The following is a 22,764-nucleotide window of genomic DNA, read 5'->3' as shown; positions in this document are numbered from 1 at the left end:
GAGAGTTTATTATATATTTTCGCATGGACTTTCCAAAGTTGCATAGAAATTCATTCGCTTTATGTGCCATTTGCTTTTTACACAAGATCTTGCAACAACACCTATACAAATGGAATACGCTACTTTTTCATGAGAACAGGCACCTGACAACAATGTATATTTATGTGGCAGACAGAATAAATGTAATTTTTGTTGACCTCATTATACTTGCAATTATAAGACTAGAAAAATGTTGCAGTGGCTTAGTTCGGATATGCCAGGATAACGTAGCGTTAGCAAAGGTTTAACTGATTATTCTTAGCTTTCCTGATTGTCTAGGATTAGCTTATCATGCGCACTGCTGCTCCAATGACACACACACACGGTATATGTATTATGTGGCCAATGTATATTTATTTTGCCAGGCAACTACTTCGGGATCCGATGAGTTAAGCTTCTCCGCTCTTTTGCGCCGAGGAGCAGCATTTGCGCTCTCATTCTCCATAGCTATACCACACTTGCAAACGCCAGTCAGAGACGCTATCAAGCGGCTCCAACGCAGTGTCAGACGGCCACTGCACAGCGAAGGCGAATAGCTGCGCGCGCGCCGGCGCCAGTACGTCTGCCACGGCTACGACGTCACTCCTCTGGAAAGCGCAGACCGGCGGCAGGGAGTCGCGCCCGGCGGCGGCGGAGTGCGTGGGAGGTGCCGGCTCCGGTGCGCCAGCTGTGTTACATCACTGATCCTCACGCATGCACGCGGAGGCAAGCTAAACTAGCTCGGCTAGGCCAGTGTAGCAAAGGCTACAAAAATACATGTAGTTTCAATGTGCTTTTCTAGGTGAGCATGCAATCAGAGGAAATGAATGGAAACGCATCTATTCTAGCCAGAACATGCATATATAGCAGAAGACTGTCCCTACACTTTTGTCGAGTGCTGTCCGTAGCACTGCCATCAGTAGACAGAAGAATTATTTGCAAACCCACATGGTTAGTAAACAATGGCGTCCTTGTCAGCTGCTCTAGCTGTCAATGGGGCTTCGTCAAAGAAAGAAAATTAGGACGGGTTCACTAAACGATTTCTTATAAATGTCAGCTCACTGGTGGCATAAAAGGCATAGAAAGTTTGAGGGCAGAGTCGCCAGCTCAGGAGCATTGATAGGGCGGTTTTCCCCCACTCCCTCTGCTCGGCGTGCATTTGAAGGCCCAATTACGATTTGTATTTTGTTCTAGAGAAGTATAGTACACTGCTGGAAGAAGCCATGTATAAAGAAGATTCCAAATTTTAACTACGAAAATTACGAAGGAACCTTCATTAATGCACAGTTACTTTGGCAGCTTCTGATCCCCCATTTTGGCAAATTCTACGTCTCTTTCTGAAGGGTACATTTAACAGCATGTACTGCGCAGCCAGATACAACACCACCTGAGTGGCTGCAATGCATGCTTATTATTGAAACACTAAGGAAAACTGTTCTGTCTGATGCATTATGTGGCTCCTGTGAGTGGACATGGCGATGACAGCCCGGGTACATAATGTTGTTCACATCGAAGTTTTTCTGAGCTTAACAGGTTCTTAAAAATCAGTCTGGCTACCTAAAGGCACATTGTGCAGTTTCTGTAACATGCGCGGCATTTACAGAGTCCACTTGCCTTGTGTGTGCGAGACGTGGTTCTGTGCATTTACTTTGAGTTTAGTTGCACCTTTGTTGATTTTGCTCCAGCGGCAAAAGATATTCTCATGTTGACAATGTCGAAAACACCATTTAGGAAGTGCTGTATAATTGGAAATGGACATGCTTTGGCTACTAACAGAAACAAGTCAAGTAGCACTTGTGCGAGCACTTCATCAAGTAAGATTTGTCCTCATTGCGCGTCTTCGCAAAGTTTTATGTGTAGTGACAATGGCCACGCTTTGATTGATACTGTGCTTCACAAATTGAGATTACGAGTAACTGTCTTCATGGAATGTGGATAAATCATGGAACTCATAGAGGACACAATGGATCATGTTCCATGGAATGGAAGCCTCCAGAACTGCCACCTTGGAAACTGTTCTGACTTTCAACAAGGCCTGCATGGCCCGAGTAAAGGTTATCAAGGCCGTTTGGCACCAAGGCACAACACTGTATTATGATTGTATGAGATTGGCCACCGTCGACAGCATTTTGCCAAAACAGAGACAGAAGCTAAAAAAAAAAACAAGCCAAGAAACCAAGAAAACTAGAAGCGAGAAGCTTATTCATGTGGTGACAATGGATCTTTGATATTAATTATATTGCTCAGTACATATTTTTGAACAAAATGGAAATAAACTTGTTTTTTTCTCTCTAACTCTCGATATCTCAAAAATAAATTAATTTACGTGTGCTTCATTATCAGAACAACTTGAAAAGACAGAAGGCCGTTTTTTTACGAGAACCTGAACACGAATTCAAATCTACTCAGCTAGAATGTTGTACGTACTCGGAAACGTTTTCATTTTTTGACAGCTTTATTTTAAAAAATCGACAGATCCCACGTACCATGGGAGTCGATGTCATGCGAAGGATGCTGCGGGAAGGTGACCGTGGCGTAATTTTTTTTATTGAGCGAAACGTTACAAAATGGCGCTAAAGATTTGTATAAATTTTATACGCACACATATATGTCGAAGGGCCCCATATGTGTTATATAACCAGTTGTTTACAGTTGGGTAACGCTGCCAACGGCAACATGGGTATTACAAACACCAGAAGCGGTAAGCTTATATGTAGTGCTTTTACTTGTCCCTTATGACGGAGAACGCACGCACGTTTCATGAACCCGTGTGGATGTGTGGAAGAAGTTCTTGAACAAGGTCATAATCCCCGTGATCAGGGAGAGCCAGCAGCTGGTCATGACTTGTTATCGGATCAGGTTGTGATCGCGGTGACGAGGAGCCCATGTGTAGTGAAGTATAAGGTATAGTACAGCTGTTGGCAATCGTGGATGCCTCAGTCATTTCGTCGATAGAGCCGGCGACATGACGGAATCTGAAGTTACCCTTGGCGTTGCTGAGTCCGTCGAGGCTGTTAGGCCTGGATAGTGCTACGGAGACCAACATCAGTCGATGGCGCTTGTCGTATTCGTAGACTACCTGGGCGTATGTGGCCTACTAGCGTAGTCTATAAAGCGGCTGTCAATCAATCTGGCATCATCATCGGTCAGCATGAGGCGATCGCCTAGCCTTGTAAGAACTGAAGAGCACACTGTGTCGTTCTGGCGGACTAAGTGCACTTTACGGTGGGGTGATGTGGATATCATATGTAACTTTCGTTAATGTACTCTTCCGGGGTCGAGCAATGCTTCAATATAGCTTGCTGAATCATAGGAATACAAACGTAATGTTTATTAGACTGCTATAAAAGCGGAGCCAACACTGGAACTACAGACGTTAATCTGATATGACGCCTGTATCGTAGGAGTAGACATCGTAGGAGTATCGTGCAGTGTTTATTGCTTTCTTGTAAAATTAGATAGCAAGACCACAACCACAATTGACGTTGCACCGCTATTACGCCTGCATAGGCTGTTTTTCCAAACCAGTTTATAGACCTTGCGTGGCTCAGTGGTAGAATACCTGATTGCCACGCAGAATGCTTGGGTTCGATTCCTGCTGGGATCCTAATTTTCATTCTTTCCATTCGTTGAGTCAACGCTGTCGATGTTGGTTTTCCTTAACGCTCTAGCATTTAAGTGAACAATGTCTGTTCTCGCGGTTCCTGGGTAGATATAAACTGTCAATCACCTGTGGCGCATACCCGTACACCGTGGCCCATGGGAAACGGGTATGTGCCACACGTGTCTAGTGGAAAGGGTTTGACGACATACGCGACAAGATTTTAACGTTATTCATGTCATGACCCGGCAGTCATATTCCTCAAATTCTCTTACCCTCCCATGCAAATCTTGGTCTACATCAAGTTAAGGAGGCGATCATGAGAGCACCCAGACGTAGGCGGCTAGATAGATAGATAGATAGATAGATACGTAGATAGAAACGCTCAAAGTGCCAGAGGTTCGCTAAGAAATGCTTCGCATTTAATACAATTGTAATTCTAGCTCTATTGCAAGAAGAGATGCTAATGAATAAAATGAAACACACCCGAATGTTTTACATATGTTGTAAAATCTTGATCAAGCGCCCTCCTTACGGTGAAAGATAATCGGTCAATGTGGAGATCTACATGATCTACACTCCGGTCCTTACTCCAATTTCATATGACAACTATGTGGCACTTGTGGCCCGGTACGTTTTCTTTCTTTATTTGCCTCCAAGAGTTTATGACGGCTTGTTGCATAAGGGTGGGCTCCAGAAATTAAAAAGATACCATGAAGTCGAGGTGCTTGATCACATTTGGAGGAAAACGTGGTCGGCGGATGATGAGTTCCAAGTAATCACCGGCTTTGTCGTCGTCTTAAGCAACCCTTGTTGAGCGCAGCTTTGTTGAGCCGAGTAGTGTGCTCGGTAAACGCTGGTTTGGGTTTCCGGATGACATCCAGTATCACGCGCTAGCATTTGCCATACTTGGTCTGCGCTGCGGCCTTTCTTGTAACGTCAACGTCGGGACAACTATGCGATATTTACTGTGTGTGCTGCTTTCCTCTTCTTGCGTCCTTCAACGTTTCACTGTTATTCGGCACTCTGTACTCCGTCTCATAAAACAGGTGCAACGTTAAAGAAGCTAGAGAGACATCTTGCAGTAGATGATTTCAGACCAAGAAATTGTTCAGCCATTTTTTCACCAATAATGAGATTTTGTTTTTCGTTCTGGGCTGAGTAATAAATGCTTTGTTCCTTAGACATAAACAAACTGTGCTATAGGCAACGTTACAGTGAACTCGTCTAGTTCACTGTAGCATCGTCGAATGTCCAGAGAGCGCTCCGCAGCTCTCATCGGGCGGTCCACTGTCTCGGACATTGGCGCTGGGGCGTGAAGTCCGTGAGACGCGCGCAAGCGTACCCCTTCCTTTCTGCCATTGGTGCGGCCGCTCATGGCTGAGACGAGATGCACATATGGCGTCTTGTTCGTACCTTGTTCGGCCACGACACAATTTTGCTTTTACGTCGAAGCTGTACAGCCCTACTCCCCCCCCCCCCAACGATTTCATCTCCGTGGGAAACAAGAAAACGCGTTTGCAATAAACGCGTGGAAACAAAGTCAGTTTCACCGCAAGGACAAAGCAATGAATGCGACAGCAACAAATTGTAGGGTTATACGAAGTGAGGGTGGCAGCTAAGTGTTTTGTATCCTATATTGCATAACTACAAAACAATGGTGTAACCGAATACGGCCGCTCCAGGGAGAGATGCTCTCCGCATAGTCACTTAGCGTTGAGAAGGCAGCACGTAGAAGGGTATACGAAGCGCCCGATGTGACGGCTGTCGAGATAGCGCGCGCGTCAGCGATCGCGACCGCGCCCTTAGATTCAGAGTTCAAAGTTGCTCCTTGCGCGACCCCCCTCTCCGCCTGCGAGCGAAAGCACCCTCGAAGTGACGGAGTGCGCATGCGTCCTTTAATGCCCGTTAAAGACGGGCGGGGCGTTTCCTGTCTCCCTTGACGGCAGGCCTCCCGATTGGGGTGATGTTATCGCATGCACCCTCCGAGCGATGGAAATAGGCCGGCTCGTTTGATCTCTGCTCGGCAGCGTTCGTGCCTCCCGCTCGCGCGCTTTTACCCGCGGTAGAATATACGGTGCGCAGGGTGATCTCACCAATTTAGATTTCATACGGCAGGGACATTATGGCGAAGGAAATGGCAATGGCGACGGCAAATACCCGTCGAGACTGTGCATATAATTGCCATCCCCATAGAAACGGCGTCATGCCCGGACGCTCCGTCTCAACGTGGAGTTCCTAAATTTAATAGAAATGCTCGACGCCGCTAATTGTATGCCTTATACGCGTCGGCATAAAAATGGCGTCGTTTGAAGAGTACAAGTTTAAACAGCACAAGAGTACACTTCCTAGAATACAAGGACGGTAACGAGCATAAAACGGCTTCAGGCATACAACATGGATGACTTCAGGTCCAGGTCTGCTGACTCTTTAGCGCCGACGGAAATGACGAAGCTGGAGTAAGGGGGAACGGTGGCTTGGTCTTCAATCACTTTCAAGGTGCGCTTTTCTGGTGGCGTGTGGGGCTGTAGCCCTTTTTACTGCGATAGCAATTATATGGGCACTCTCGGCTGATATTTGCCGTCGCCGTCTAGCCCCGGATATGTATATGTATGTATATATATTAAAACGGCTAAAAAAATAAAGCAGAAGAAAAAAGTCTGAAGTACCCGACCGCGTATTCGAACCAGCAACCCCTCGCTACCCAGCGCGCTGCGTTAAACTCAACCACACGCCATGTTTTTTTTTTCTTTAGAGGTTCCCTGGCTTACGATTAGTCTGTGAAAATACTTGTGTGAGCCAACCACACGCCATGTATGCGCTGGCGAAATAACGGCGAGCTATTTATGTATACCATGTACAGCTGCTGGTAAACAAATCTTATTATTCCACAACGTTCCTAATTTTATTTCAGCTTGAAATAAAGCCCTTGAGACGTGCACGACAAAGATGCACTTTTCTGTACCTACTAGCGAAGTGGGAAAAAAAAAAACATAGAACATCGGGCACACCATGCATCAGACGCCCCCGTGTGGCTGGAGACGCAGGCGGTCAAGAAGATGAAATATCTAACAGCATCTGATTTTCCACTGTCGACACTTGCAGCGCGTTGCGCAAACGCAAAGACGTAACAACGTTGTAACAACTGTGACACTTGTTAGTTCGCGCTTGCCCTGTGCATCAAGCTGCATCTGCTGTATCAAGCTGCATCTGGTTCTTCGTTTGATATTTCAATTTCTTGATATCGCATTCATTGCTTCGCCCTTGCGGCGAAACTGTGACTTCCCTTCTTTTTGTGGATAGTGCTATCGGCTCGGATATCAAATCGATGATTGGAGCATGTAGGCTTAAGAAGTCAATTCCAAGGATGAGATCTCTTTAGCAACGCTGTAGGATTACAAAGCTCTCGGGATGAATCCGGTTGATAATGGTCACTTTCGCTGTGCAGATTCCCACCGGCGTTTTTATGTGGCCTCCAGCTGTCCGGATATTTAGTTCTTCCCAAGCGGCCTTTACTTTCCTCAACTTGACGGCGAACGGTACACTGACGACGGAATAGTCGGCTCCAGTGTCGACTAGATGACAAAATGTCTTTTGCCATACCGAAAAATCGCTCCGCTGGCACGGATGAGCGCAGGGTGGCGTTGAACATCACGATTGTTAAGTCACTCAGATTAATTCGTCTTTGTTATCTTAAGCGCATGTGTAGATGCGCCATCAGTGAAATCGGTGTCGTGGAGGCCTGCCGGCTAAAAAAAGCGCCATCCCCCAAAAAAACAAGTTTCCCGAGTTGCCCGAGATGGGAATCGAACCCAGCCCTTCTCCCTGGCAATCAAGTATTCTACATAGAGCCACGCCATTAATTGAAACTGGTTCAATGAAAAAAAAATGTCGAGGTGCTCTCCGACGAGGAGTCACGTTAAAGGACGTAGTATTGCGTGGAAGAAATGTGTAGAATCGCACGAGGCGTCACAACATGCGAATTATGCAATGAGTTGGCGGCTTATAGCTTCCGCCCAATTAGGAATGGGCTGAGCCTTCAATGGTAATCATTGCTAGGAACAGCATGAAGAAGAGTGGGAAGCTACATAGGCGCACGAATTGCCTTACAGATGGTAGTGGGTAATTCGCTATTTGTTGAACTACGCCGTTGTGGGTACATGGTAACATTATTTGCAGTAGGCGCCCTAGAATTATATCGGGGATCAACGTGATTTCAAGCACGTCACTTCCTTCACGGATGTGACATAAATGAAAGGGCACGAAGGTAGCTCACAAAAAAACTTCAGATAAAGTCGTTACTGGGTTACCGGACCTGGGAATCAGAACTACGACTGTTCGGCTTTTGTGAGAAGGGTCCACACTGGCCGTCCACTAACGGGTCAATAACACGCAAAAGATAGAAAAAAAGACCCACTGTAACAAACACGATAAAATCGCACGTTGTAACAGGAAAAACGCTTTTCGCTTAACGTTTCCTTGTTTAAGTGCCAAATGTCATCCAACGCAGCGCGTGCGCGCAGATGAACATGCTACGTCACTTTCTTGGATACTGACGTCTCAATGACGTCAACGTACACGAACCACTCTTTGGTTTTCGGTGTTTGTCTATTCATGAGTTTGGCTTGCGCCAACTTCATTGATTTATTAGTATAGAACAGTTTTTCTACTTTCCATCACGTTCAAGACATGCTTTTGGAGTATGCCTACTCATGACTTTTGTGTGCGTCAAACTGATTGACCTTCAAATATGGAATACGTTTCGTACTTTCCAGCATGGCCAAGATGTGTGATCATTATCTTGAACGTATACGGTATTAAAAATAGCTGAGAGGAATTATTCGTGCTTTATAAAAAGGTAGTTCAAACAGAGTAGCAAAAAAAGTGCATAGAGTATAATTGATTAGTATACAGTAACACCATCTTGTCAGCAGCGTGTGATCTTTAGGAAGAACATCATAAGAGTTTCCGGTCGATGCCTGAAACGGCTGCGGAAGTGTCACATGACAAGTATAAACATGTCCACATTATTTCATAAGTACAGCTTTCAATCTAGTCTTGTGCACGGTAAGAAAGGATAACACCGTTCAGCACAGTTTAAATCTTGCCTTGTTGGTTTAGTATCAAGAACACGGACAGCAGCGCCTTGTGTCATGTGTCTTGTTGTGGTGCTGCTGTCGGGGGATTATGTACATAGAGGCCCACATGCATAGATTTAGGTCCATGTTAACGAACACCAGAATGTCAAAATTTTAAGGAGCCCTCTACTGCGGCGTCCCTTATAACCATATAGTAGTTTTGGGGCGTAAGACGCCAACGGTTATTATTAGTAATATTGTTGTAGCATATTTGTTCACATGTGCTATTTTCGGTAACGATAATAACCCTGTTACCCTCATACAGCCGCTATAAATCCAGAAACACGTGCAACAATAAACCACGGCAAATTCCGCTTTATGAAATGTTAGACGTATCGGGCAATTTCCCACAGAGCCTTGTCACTGTACCCGAACCGCTGGTCTCATAACAAGGCTATGGTTCGGTCTTAATGATTATTTCGTTGCTTGTTTCCGTTCTAGCTTTAATGAAATCAACACCTTCCGTCTGCAATTTATTTCTAAAGTCACCGAGCATGACCTTTCAAAGTATGACCTGATCTGTCCTTAATTGAAACGTTAAAGGGCTCTCGCATTTTAGTGTTTCTGAGGCTCACTACGAGTTTCTTGATTTTCGACGTCAGGAATTATTCATCTCCGAGATAAATCTTTTGCCACACCAATAAAGCTGTAGTCATCATCATGGCACGTGTCATATGTCTACGCACCTCGAGAAATTAATGCGCTCAAAGGTCCAGGAAGGAGGATATTTATCCGAGAAGGCGAAATCTTCTTTTTAATAAATGTCACGAGCAAAGTGATGCTTCCGTAGTATTTTGCAGATCTATGGCAGGCAACAACTTCGGGATTTCATTTCTGCAATAGGTGTCTACAGCCTGCACACATTTATTGAATGGATTTTCGTGCATTCAATAAAGCTCCGTTGGTGTTCATGAGGAACACTCGACTTGACGAAAGTTTGTGAATGACTATTTTGCATATGTATGTCCGCTTGTGACTCTACGTATTATTTGTGCGCATATGTGATAACTATATATGTAATAGTTATCACTCGACACCTGGAGTAGCAATCCAGGTGACAAAACAGGCTAACCTCTCCAGCAATTTTATTAAAGATTATTGTCGCGCTCTGTTTGTCCAATTTGTGCACTTATTTGACGCGGAAAATTCTTCGATAAGTAACAAAAACATGTAACAATATCGCAGCTTTCTCATAAGGAGAATGCGGAGAAAGCATGACTTCATGACGGTGCGTTCGGAACTCAGCGTCATTGTTGTTCAAAGCATGTTTGAAAATTCGCTTGAACAAGCCTACTATTGTTTGCAAGGATATAGTCGCTCTTGTAAGAATCTTGGAGGACGCTTGAGCTTCGCTTTAGAACGCGATAGTGTAACAGTACCTTGTCCGTATCGTCCTCCGAACCGCTCGCCTGGCTTCCCTTCTTGGTGGACACCTCAAAGGTGCCTCAAGAAAAGCCAAAGTGTAAACGCCCTCTCGCTCCTATATTCATGCATTCGGAGTGACGAAACACGATCAGGCGGTGCCGTTCAAAAGCGCGTCCGTGGGCCCTCTGCGTCATCTCGCGGGTGATAGTCAAGCGGCCGGAGGAACTCCCAGATGTGCTTTAACCCAATGGTAAATGGTGTATATAAATAGCTCCCTGTTAGTATGTTAAAGTACGTATGCGTGGTGGCCGAGCGCTTCAACGCATCGCGCCACGGAGCGAGGGGACGCAACTTCGAATATCCAGCCTCACTCAAACAAACGATTTTAATTATTTCTTTATTTTCGCCTACATAGCACTTTCGCTCACGGACAACGTTGATTTTTCGCTCTCAACCAAAGACGACGCCGCCCACGCCGACATGGCAATTTCTGCGAAAAGAGCTCTTTAACGCTCTCTTGTTAATACGTTCGGAAACAGAAGCCCACTATACATGCCAGTAGTGAGACCTGCATGTTGTACTGAGAATGGTGGCGTATTTTGAGGAAGCGCACCCTACTGACTTTGCCAGTATAAGTAAAAACTTTGAGGACGCTTACGGTGCGCCTATGACAATGCATCACGATAGCATTATCGGACAATGCTCGCATCCCTTGCTAATTTCCTTGCCATGATTCTCTTCTCGGAGGACAACTCATTCATGTCGCGAGAGAAAAAACGTCTCTGCGCGTGACACTGGCCGCAATGAACTCCCGCAGGGCACCTGCTGCAAATGCAGTTGCGAAGCACCCACTACGGTCCTGATGAATACGCCCACATACGTTGCTGCCCATTTTGTTGGTGATGATGGCTCGTCATGATAAGTAATTATGGCTGAGCCCTTTGCAACAGGCGGGCAGCTTTAAAACACCCACTCGTAACGTAATTCACATGGTTCGGCGCCTGCGGAGATTCAACGCATGTGCTATGTAATATTACATGTCAATGTGACTCTTCGCCCTGCATGGCGCCTGATAAGGGTTTATTTGGGAGAAGTTTCAAGCACTGGCTTGGCTGCGTGGCGGAATACTTGACAGCCACGCAGAATATGTTGGTTGAATTGTGGCTAGAACCCTTCTTTGTATCCTTCGGATCCATCGGGATGTTTCCCTCCCGTCGATATCTAATTTTCTGCACCTCGTGCTGTTTAGCAGTATTCCGTTCATAAAAAATCTAAATCGATTACTGCATGTTGTTAAGTATGCCAATATACATGTGTACTGCTTTTGCATACCACTCGTAAAACGGATAACTGTTCAAGTAAGCGGCTAAATCATATGTGAAATTTGTGTACATTATGTGCTCTAACTCCTGCACATTATAGAACTGGCATTTCAGTTGTCAGTGTAAAAGCAAGAAGTTCTACGCTTCGCTCGTGTACTTTATTTGACTGTCTTCAATATTTCAAGATCATTGCCGAAAACAAAAACTCAACATTTTAACACGAAAGTGTTTTATGCCGGGGTCCACGAAGACTTTCATGATGTAATTCCGTCACGGAAGTAGGTCAGCAAAATGAATGCCATCAGATGGCAAAGAAAAAAAAAACTAAGAAAAAGTTCTGATAACGGGAATCGAACCCATGACCTCTCGGCCCGCGACGATGGCCGGCAGGCGTTTAGCCCACTGAACTACCGCCAAACTTTTTTTCTTTATTGCAATGTTAATACGTTATATACATATACACATGTGCCACATATCACCCACCAGCACGCGTAAGGGCTGGATCTACTTATGAACATTTAACTGAGAGCTACCGTTCTCGCTGTGATTGCGATGTTCTTTATAATTTTGTAATCACTGTACAGCCCCTCCTGCATGGACCACACGGTGGTCTGCAGTATTGCTAAATAAATAAATAAAATAAATAAATAAATAAAAAACACATTACGGAGGCGGCATGAACGCGCCTTTTATCTTTCACACTTGCGTCTGGCAGTGATCATGGATGGATTGATGCTATGTGCGTCCTCTTTATAACGGAGCGGTGACATCTGTGCCACCAGGCTCAAAAAAAAACGCGCTGTTGCAACGACCGTCCCATTCGGCGCGTTTCCAATGCAAGTTTAATTTCGTCAACGCTTTAACACACCGTGTGGTGGCGGTTTTAGCGCAAGCCTCGCTCATGGCATCCATCCATATCGACAAATAGCTCTCAGACGCTGGCCTGGCTGTCGCTCCGCGTTCCCTGCGCGCCCTGTGAGAAGTAACGTGCAGGCAAGAGGGAAGAAACGGCGCGCGTAACGTTTCTCTTCGCATTTCGCGACGCTTTGAAGGAGTGCATATCGAGCATTAGTGTTTATTGTGTGCTTGTTGATGCCATCTTTGCGCGGCATTCACCATATGCGGAGTCCACGTATACGTTAAGAACTTCAGCTACCACAAGGGTTAAATCAGGATCATGGGCGTTTGTCATCGTTACGGAGATGTGCCACTAGGCGTCAACGTCAGTGACATGCGTCCACATCAACCGGTGCTATATCTGCCAAACAACAGTAGACATTGTACAAGCTCTCATATATCAATGCACTATAAATAATAAACTACTTCTGTGACGACGCGTTTCACTTTCGTGTTGTACCGATTCCTATGACGGAGGGATCAACCAACCATTTTTTCATTCGAGAGAGAGACTGAGAGAGGCAGCTTAACGTTCATTGGTAGAAGCAGTGTACCGAGTGAAGACTTGTATCATCCTGAGGAGGGTAAGCTTCATAATAGAGGAATCTATATAGCTTTGACTCTGCTCTTGGCCCTATTGAAAGGCTGTCCTTGGGGTTCAGGGTTCACGAGGGCGAGTTTGGCCACGCACGCACATTTAGGCAATGGGTAGCCTTCCTTTACTTCTTGTGCTCTTCTAGCGTCCGTCTCCTGTTACACATGGCTGCTTGCATGTCAACTGCACTCCAGGATCAAGAGTGCCACAATTGCCAGTACGTTAGAGAGTGGGTGCATGTGGCTCTGGAGTGTCGGGTAGAAGCGGAGCATTAACGTTTCAGGAGTGTATGCGTTGCTTTGAGCCGTCTGATGATCACGCTTTCGTTTTACAGCGGAGCTGAAGAAGCCCTCCTCAAACGGGAGGAGTATCGACGGCAGTCTAGCGAAGGAGGGCGACGAGGGGGAAAGAGAGGTAAGCATATGCATCGCAATATAGAGTATAGTAGAGCAAATAGGTGGAAAAAGGAAGTGAGGGTTGACGTGGAGTGATGCGGGGGTGACGGAGATTGCAGAAGGTAAACGCATACACAGCCATGTGAAGTATAGCGTAACAAGAAGATTCAAAAGGAATGTGACGCCCAGGAGGAAAGAAACCAGGAATGGATAAGGGTATACCATATAGCCTCTGCAAGACATAATGGTGAAAAGAGAGATGGAAGCATTGATTGTGGCGTTGCTATGGAGGTACATCCGCACCTTTGGTATATCTGCCGACCGAGACCGGCCGTTCCAAAGGCTGCTTTATTGCCCTGGCACGACTTGTCGACACGCACCTCGACAACACCACTTCTTTTACTGTCCATATGCAACGGCGTGTTCGACCGCATCCAGCGAGACCTCAAGGCATCATTGACCACCCAGCCCCTCTCGTGTCCCTTGCTCGTCCCTGGTGATTTCGTGCAGCTGATCGTCACAACTGATTACCTGCTCGCCCAACGCCCCGTTCCACGCCTAATAGACAGCAGCCTCTAGTAATACATACGTATCGCGCAACTCTCAAAAATGACGTTAGAGTCAGCCCAGCCGAAGTTCTCGTCTCGTCAATTTGCATTCTAGGCTAGTTTTTGGCGTCTAGCAAAACACGCCGCCTTGTACAAGATGAATGCTTGACTCTACTAGCTTACACCTACGTCGCCACCTTTAGCCCACGGTCAGCCAGTACTTATTTCGCCAGTACTTATATCGACACCGCCACGCACATCTTTTTGCAATACCGATTCATCAAGTCCGTGTCGTGCGGTATCGCATCAGGACAAAATATTTAAAGTTGACGTTCTAGAGAAATAAAAGGCCATCTTGTGCTGCTGTGTTTTGTCACGAAGCTAAGACACTTCGCTTTAGTGGAAGAAAGCGATAGCGTAACAGTCATCGAAAGAAATGAGGCCGTTTGTTTACGAACAAGATGAACACATTATATTTACAGGGCACAAGGACAATAAACATATTACAAGAGCAAACAAAGCAAAATAGCACGTGCATTATAAAGGGTGACAGATTTTGAAAGAAAGAGTTCACCGTGAGGCAGGAAAAGTCATGCACGCTGTTGGGGCCCGCTCACGTGCGGGTGGTGGTGGCATACGACTTGCGAGCACTGCAGAAGCGAGCGAAGGCTGTATACGCTGTGGGGGACGTCGGACCCGCTGGAGCAACGTTTCTAGAAAACGTTGCGGTGGAGGTCATTGGCCAGATGCCCTTTCGGCGTTCACCTCGGGTTTCATTCCCGAGGTGCTACGGGAACTTTTGTGCGGTGTCGTCATTTGACGACGCCAGGGCCGAAAGGGTTAAGAGTTTTTTTTTTTCAGGAAACAAATACTGCGGCAATGTGCACAACAGTGATTTACACAAAGTTCGCGTAACGAGAAAACTCATCAAAAGCATATCAAACATCATTATCATTACAGGTCAATGTAATCATTATGGTAATATACCGAGATTAGCTGCCGGTCAATTGAAAGCGAACTCATGTGATTTCATCCCAGGATAGCCTAACCGCTGAGCACACTGGAATATGAGCAGACATTTCAGGTTCTAGGGTTGTGCGATTCCAAAACCACATAGCAAGCTTTTCCATAAATAGGGGCGGTATACATGTATCACGGATGGCGCATCTGTCTGAAACATTGCTTTCCTAATCTGCAGTGCCTTTTTTCAAGAAAGTATGATAATTTATTATTCAGATTAATTAGGCTAGAATCATTCGTCTGCATCTTTGAGTTCTGATTGTCTCGTACAATGCTTCTGTGGCTTTGTCACTGCTATTAGCAGTTACATGAATAGGCTTGTCGCCTACACAGTCACGAGATACATATTGGCTTTCTTCGGAAAGGGTGCAACGGCGTTCGCACAGGCCACCAGCAGGTTTTGGCTGTGTATATGTGACGGTATTATGCAGAACGCACAACACTTCTGTCATCATCAATACGCAATTCTTCTCCTTCCTATACTGATAGTTGTTTGCGGCTCATAGATCAGAAAGGACAAGAGTTTCAATGTCCTTTCGAAGCACGGCCCTTTCGGCAATATTCAAGGGCTTGCGATTATCTTCGTTTAGCCTGCACTGTTGATTTCTAGTCGCGGGCCATTTTTTACTGCCGAAAACCTATTGCTACTTTCTCGTTTGACATTTTCCCCGACAATCACTTCAAGAGAGGGCTTCGTCAGGTTGTGCACTTTCTGGTCACTGAGGGTTTGGAGTGTTCGTTGGCAACACGAACACCCACCTGCCTTGGGCTCTTCTCCTAGAATTAGATCGCTTGTTACAGGAGGTGAATACAAAGGTGTAGTATCATTCTCTACTGCAACATTCGTAAGCATCAAACGGACAACAGTCATCGCGCAAGCTAGCGCTTTGCTTGAAAACACGCATACCTTTTCCTTTTTGAGCTCTCTCTGTGAGAAATTGGAGCGTGCGCGGCAGCACGCCGCGCACGCTCCATAGCCATCTGCTCATCGACCCAAGCTCTAAGCTCCTCCTTCTGAAGCCCCATGCGCTCGCCCATCTCAACTATATATCTTCTTGAGACGCTCCACATTTTTCAGTACTGAAATGTCTCTTCAGCAACGGCCACGTCCTGTCGCGGACGCCAATTTCTGACAGGTTCGTTTAATAAAGCAAGTTGAATTAGTTCTGCAATGCTATTATCGAATAAGAGACGGACGTGAGCATTTGATTTTCAGGAAAATAAAAGTATACTTGCACACACAAAAAAATAAACGAAAAGGAAACACTAGATTTGAAGAAAAGGTAAACTAACAAGCGTCAGCCTGACCACAAATACATAGAGTTCTCCTTAAACAAGGGAAATTTATAATAAGCCTAAATTTCGTGCAAGTACCACACTAATGTCGTCAGGAGAGTCCTGATGTGGAATGGGAGTGGTACGGCTCACCAGCGAGTTGGGCACATAAGCAGTGAACTGAAGAGGACGGTCTGGCGGAAGTCTACAATCTCGAGCCCTCCGCCCGACGGCTCACTCCCGCTGCCGGTGGATGCCGTCATCGGCGGTGCCGTCTCCCACCCGAGCTCCACAACCACGCCGTGCCGGGGCCTCAGCAAAACCCACCCAGTAGAATGGTCGCCAGGTCCGCGTGCAGGCCTGCGCCGGGTCAGTGGACGCCTATAGAGCTCGGGTACAAGCGCCCGATAAGCTGCACTATACACCCTGGCCACGTTCTTCGAACCACCAGCACAGTTCTTTTTTTTTTCATGCTCCGATGCTCGGCGCGCTCGCGCAAGTAGGACGTTGTACGTCGTCCTCGTCGTTTTTGCTCCTCCAACCGTCGGTCGATCCACACTCGCTCTGTTCACTCATAACAGCCTTCTTCTTTTTTTAGGGGCGAAGCTCCTTTAGGCGGCACCCGTTCGTCCCTCGTAGTCGTCGTGGTCGTAGTAGTGAGTAACAAGTCTTACGCTTTGACCTCCAAGGTGCTGCCGGTGGGAGATTTCTCCTGTGCGTTGTTGAACAATAAAAAATTCGCAGCGTGCGCGTTAACTAAAAGCCGAATTCTTCTGTCTCTCATTCCCCATTAGCAGCCATTGGCATGTTCCAGTAGGAAACGTTAGTAGAAGTAGAAGTGTAAGTGTTAGCTAAAAGCCGACTTCTCCTGTCTCTCATTGCCATTAGCAGCCATTGTTTACCTCCAAGGTAGTGCCTGGTGAGATTTCTCCTGTGCGTGATTAAACAATAAAAATTTTGTTCAAAACGCCGTTGATTGATGAAATAAACCAACGAAAGACGCCAGATGTTTTGTAAAAGCAGAACGAAAGAACGCCAGATGTTTTTCTTAAAGTGTAGTAGTAGTAGTTCTATGTAGCCACCTCGCCCGATCGTCAACGGGCGAGGTGGACCGGCAACGGCGCGAGGACCCTGCCGTACGAGAGTTAAATCACACTAAAAGACATACTTTGCGGGCGATACACTCTAGTGAGCTTTCAACTTTTCGTCTTAGTGTACATGATAAAGAAATTATTTCTACGAAAAACGCAAGGCACACCTTGAGCAATATGTTTGGTTTTGGGACGCTAAATGGAACCATGAGGCGATGCAAAGCCGGAGCACTTGCACGATCGCGTTCCGTTGGCTTTCGTTGGGCATGCTAACCGTTTGTGATACAATAAATTTTCTAAACACACATGCTACCGACCTCGCGTCGTGGAACGCGCGTCCTGTCTTCCCTCTAGCCTTGCCTTTAATTCGCACAGGGCGAGCGGGGAATGCGGTCGCTCTTGGCGCTCTTTCGCTCGGGAGCGGACTTCTTTCTTGCATTTCACCGATCACAAGTGATAATGAAGGGACCACGTAAACCAACAGTACAATAAAAGTTTGATGTTTAATATATACACGATGTTTCACACTCTTTATATTATGTACTGGGCGCATTTCACGGAAGAGTTTCACGGTTTACAGATGATTCCCTCCGTAGCTTCGCCCCACTCATCATCATTCACCCCGTGGATATGCTGTGATTTTTCCCTTGGCTGAGCAGTACAGGTGAGAGGCTTCTGTAGCGATCCTCCGACTCTCTTTTCTCTCCCTTTCTTAAGAGTCAACTGCGTTTCACCATCAGGCGGTGAACCCGCATTTCTTTCAAAAATTAAGCGCGTGTTCGCCATTCTTCTCGGCGGACCATTTCCTCGCCGCCCAGAGTTTATTTCCTCTCGCATTCGGAGTTCTTATACTAAAGAACCAACTAAAGAACAGTCTAATCACAAACAGTTCGACTCCTTCTGCAGAGACTGTAGACATCAGGTACGTCACGCGTCTCAAACACGCACCATGCGGGCCGCATGCGGCCCGCGGACCCTTCGCTAGCTGCCCACCACGGCCCGGCACTAAGTTCACAGGCTGGTAGGGTCATCGCCATTTTCGGAAGTACCTTTTTTTCCAAGCACCTGTTCTCCTTGGTGAAGGTACAAGTCCGGTCGAGGACGTATATCCCCGACCGACCATGAGGATCACCTACGACAATAAGTTAGTGCGGGTATTTCTTCTCTCGTCGCAGCTAAGCGTTGCCAGGCATCAAGTCTGCGTGTTTAAAACTTTAGCTGTTTTTTCGTGCTTCACGAGCAATTAAGTTTTATGACTTTACTAAACGGTACCCGCATGATTTTCTCGCCTGTTGCGATTATAATGCTTTATTCGGGGTACCCACCGCGCTGGTCTAGTAGTTATAGCTTGTTGGAATCGACGATGAGAACCCCCGCCCTCGTCCGCACCGGCTGTGATAAGGCCCAGCAACAAGGACCACTGCGCATGCGCCCGGATGAGAGCAGGCTTCATAACCAGCACGACGAGCGGCCAAGGGGGAGTTGCCGGCGAACTGCCGTGAGGTGCGCGTGTGTGTGCTGCGTGCGGTCCGCCGGGGCCAGGGTTAGCGGGACCGGCGTGGAAGTATTCGTGTAAGTTGCGGTTACGTATTGTTATTTTGTTGCCCTAACAGTTTTGATGCTTTAATAATAAATGTTTTTCAGTTACGGCGACGAGCGGCCCAAATTCATTGGAGTGGACGTGGAGCTCCGCAGGCTCACGGGATCGAATCCCGGCAGCGGCGGCCACATTTTCGATAGAGGCGAAAATTCTTGTTGCCTGTGTTCTTAGATTTAGATCACGTTAAGGACACCCAGGTGGTCTAAATTTGCGGAGCAGCTGCACACCGGCGTTCCTTATAACCCTAACGTTGTTTCGGGACGTTAAACGCAGACAATTTTAATACGGGTAAGATACGTAGACATGCCTCTCTGAAGCATTTTTCTTTTTCGTCTGGCACCCCCTGAGGTCACCATGTGCTGAAAGAAAACTATGAAAAATTGATCGCTGATCCCTCCGTCATATGAATCGGTATAACACGAAAGTGAATCATGTCGTCATAGAAGCAGTTTATAGTACATACTGCATTGGTATATAAGAGCTTTTACAATGACTACTGTTATTGGCAGATATAGCACCGCTTGATGTGGACGCATCTCACTCACGTTGACGCCTAGTGGCACATCTCCGTACCGACGACGAACGCCCATGATCGTGATGTAACCCTTTCGGTAGTTTAAGTCCATAAAATCTACCCGGACACCGTATATGGTGAATCCCGCGCAAAGATGGTATCAGCAAAACATAATGAACACTGATACTCGATGTGCACTCCTTCAAACCGTGGAGAAATGCGAAGACAACCGCCACGCGCGTCGTATCTTCCTATAGCCTGGTTGTTAATTCTCACAGGGCGAGCGAGCAACGCGCTGCGACAGCCAGGCGAGCGTCGGAGTTTTTTTCGATATGGATGGATGCTATGGGAGACCCTTTGGCTACAGCTGCCACCTCACGGTGTGCTAAAGCGTTCACCAAATTAAACTTGTATCGCAAACGCGCCGAATGGTACGATCGTGGCAACGGCGCGTTTTTTTTTTCGGGCATGGTGGTAGAGATGTCATCGCCCCGATTTAATGGGGACGCTATAAAATCCGTCCCTCAGTACAAGAGCACTGTGAGAGGAAAGAGTGCAAGATAAAAGTCGCGCTCACGTGATGTTTTTGGTGGTAGCTCAGTGGGCTAAACGCCTGCCAGCCATTTTTGCGGACCGGGAGGTCGTGAGTTCGACTCCCGTCACGGATCTTTTGCTTATACTTTTTTTTCTTTGCCGTCTGATGGCGTTCACTTTGCTGACGCACTTCCGTGACGGAAATACATCATGAAAGTCTTGGTGGACCCCGGCATAAAACACTTTCGTGTTAAAAAAAACTATATTTCAGAATCAGAGTCTCCAGAAAATAGTCGTTCCGGAGATCGGCATCGAAATGTTTCTTCAAATACTGACGTCAAATCGCCTTCAGTTATGAGCCATATATGAGTTATACGAAAGGCCTTCTTAGAAGCGAAAGCCGGCCTTTCTGAAAGAAGCAACAGCTGTGGAGCGAAAATATCTACATTTCACGCCTCCAAATGCTAATAGAATGATTCCTTGGCCGCTGAAACTTTATAGGAAAGTTGTACGTCAAAACTGCTCAGCGTTTCTTTTTTTTAATACGAAGGCAAAAGCTTTGACATCTACAGTAAATTATCTTGAGGCTGTACGATTTCCGTAAACAAAATCTTTATTTGCGCATGGATAAAATCATGCGCGGCAGTTCATTCCCTTCCGTCAGCAGTTTCGATACAGTGTAGATGTAGTAGGATATCAACCGCATTTGGAGCGTTCTATTGTTGTATCAAGACATGGTTTGTCGGAAACTTCGACAACATCACCCTGGTAGATGCACAGAAGTCTGAAAACAAACTGGCAACAATTTGGTGGCTTTGTTAAATGATGTTGTGGAAGCCACATGAAGCATTGAAGCCTGTGGCGCTTGGCGTTTGCTGTGAAATAAACAAGCAAACAAATGTAATCATTGCAGCGGTTGTCAAAAAGCGACTCGAAAATTTTCTACCGTTCTGCAAGACTGGCAGGGCTGCAGCCCAGATAGCCAGTTGTCGTACCAGAATAGGGATTCTGCAATTAAGCGCAAAATTCAAGCAATTAAGTCTACTTAATAATGAAGCACATAATCGTCAACAAGCTTCTACTCCGGCGTTAACGCCTTGTAGAGGCTGAGATTCCTACTGAATAAAATTGTGAGGTTTAATCGGTCAAATCATTGGAATGGCGTGGCGTTTATTTTTATTCTTGGCCTTCAATTGCATGGTGCATTTACGAAACCTGTGCTTTTTCTTTGTTGCGCTTTTAGGGTTTCCTATTTTCGCTGCACTGCTTCTTCCTCCTTTAAATATTAGAAATGGTAATGATTATCTTCCATTCATGTTGCTCTTATTCTCTACTGTCGTTGCCATTGTTTGTGCCAGCGCTTCAGTTCGATAGGTGCTGCCCCCGTTTCGGGACAAGTTTACCGATTTGCTCTCTCATCTTTCTAGCAAGGCTAGAAGCTAACCCCTTTAGCCTGCAACGAGACGTCACTCGGGAAAACGTCCGCGTAAAGACACCCGGCAGCTACAGCAAGCGAAGAGGCCTCCTTGCTGTCCACCGCTTCAACGTAAAGTCAGCGATGAGAAGACAGCAAGTGCATATGCATGATACTATTTCCTGTCACGATAGCGAGCGCACGACTACGCCTGTCCGCTCAAAGTACTCAAAGCCTGCTGGGACCAAGCACGCGCTCTTCCCACCCTCTCCTTTCTTTATCTCTCTCCAAGATCCTCCTGAGCCTTTTGTGCGTCGGAAGTAGGCCGGCGCGTTTCTTTTCTGCTTGAGCCACAATCGTCGACTGCCCTCGCAAGTTTTCACTCGCACATAGAGCCCACAACGCCCGGGAAATAAGCTTCATGTGAGATCGACAACACGGAGTACAACTGGGCAAACCGATTTGCTGTCATCTTCCTTAATCATTTGCTCTTCAACTTCGCGGCAACATTTGCACTAAAATGCGGTTCTGTGTCTCCCGGCAACACTATACTCTTGGAACCGCTTCCTTCCCCCAAAAAACATCCGCCTGTGCCTCTGAAAGCATCATTCATTAGAAGAACGCTGTGAGAGAGTTTCTTGCTCTGCGTTTTATCTTATTTGCTCTGCATCCCTTAGCTAACTGGGTAATATTTTCCAGGAGAGGCTTTGACCTAGAGTTCATCCTAAGCACCGCCGAAGCCCCAGTGTGTCAAATATTTCATTTATTTATGCGATAATGCTTTATAATTGTTACACAATAGCGGCCACAAAATGCAATAAGAACAAAAGATTTTGAAACTATACGTCTTTAAGCGAGCAAGAAAAAATTAAGGCAGCTTTCCCAGGTGGAAAAAATTTCCAGTTCCAGCTGGATTTTTCAACCGGAAATCCTGTCCAGCTAGAAACTTTTCCAGCTGGAACTGGAAAACTTTCCAGCTGGAACTGGAAAGTTTTCCAGCTGAACAGGATTTCCGGTTCAATAATCCAGCTAGAAAAATTTCCAGTTGGGACACACTTTTTCCAGCTGGAAAGGATTTCCAGTTCAACAATCCAGCTGGAAATGTGTCTCTATTCCAGCTAGAGAATGCATCCTCTTTTTCCAGCTGAAAGGCGTCCGTATTTCAGCTGACAGTTAAGTGTTCTCATTTATTGTAGGAATATTTTCCAACTGGAAGAGTAATTTAAGCAGCAGAATGCTTCTGTTTAGCTGCAATCTTGCTGCCCTATCCGGAATATGCAGCTGGAATATGCAGCTGCAGCTGGAATATGAGCAATTTTCAGTTAATGTACGTGAGCTTTTGACCTCCAGAAATAACATCCATGCAGGCACAATTCAATCAAGTTAGCTTCTTCAGAGGGAAACAAGTTTCATGCTTACATACAGCGCATATATGTC

Source organism: Rhipicephalus sanguineus, chromosome 2 (assembly GCF_013339695.2).
Source record: "Rhipicephalus sanguineus isolate Rsan-2018 chromosome 2, BIME_Rsan_1.4, whole genome shotgun sequence".
NCBI classification, from domain to species: Eukaryota; Metazoa; Arthropoda; class Arachnida; order Ixodida; family Ixodidae; genus Rhipicephalus; species Rhipicephalus sanguineus.
Note: the sequence above shows the minus strand (reverse complement) of the source record.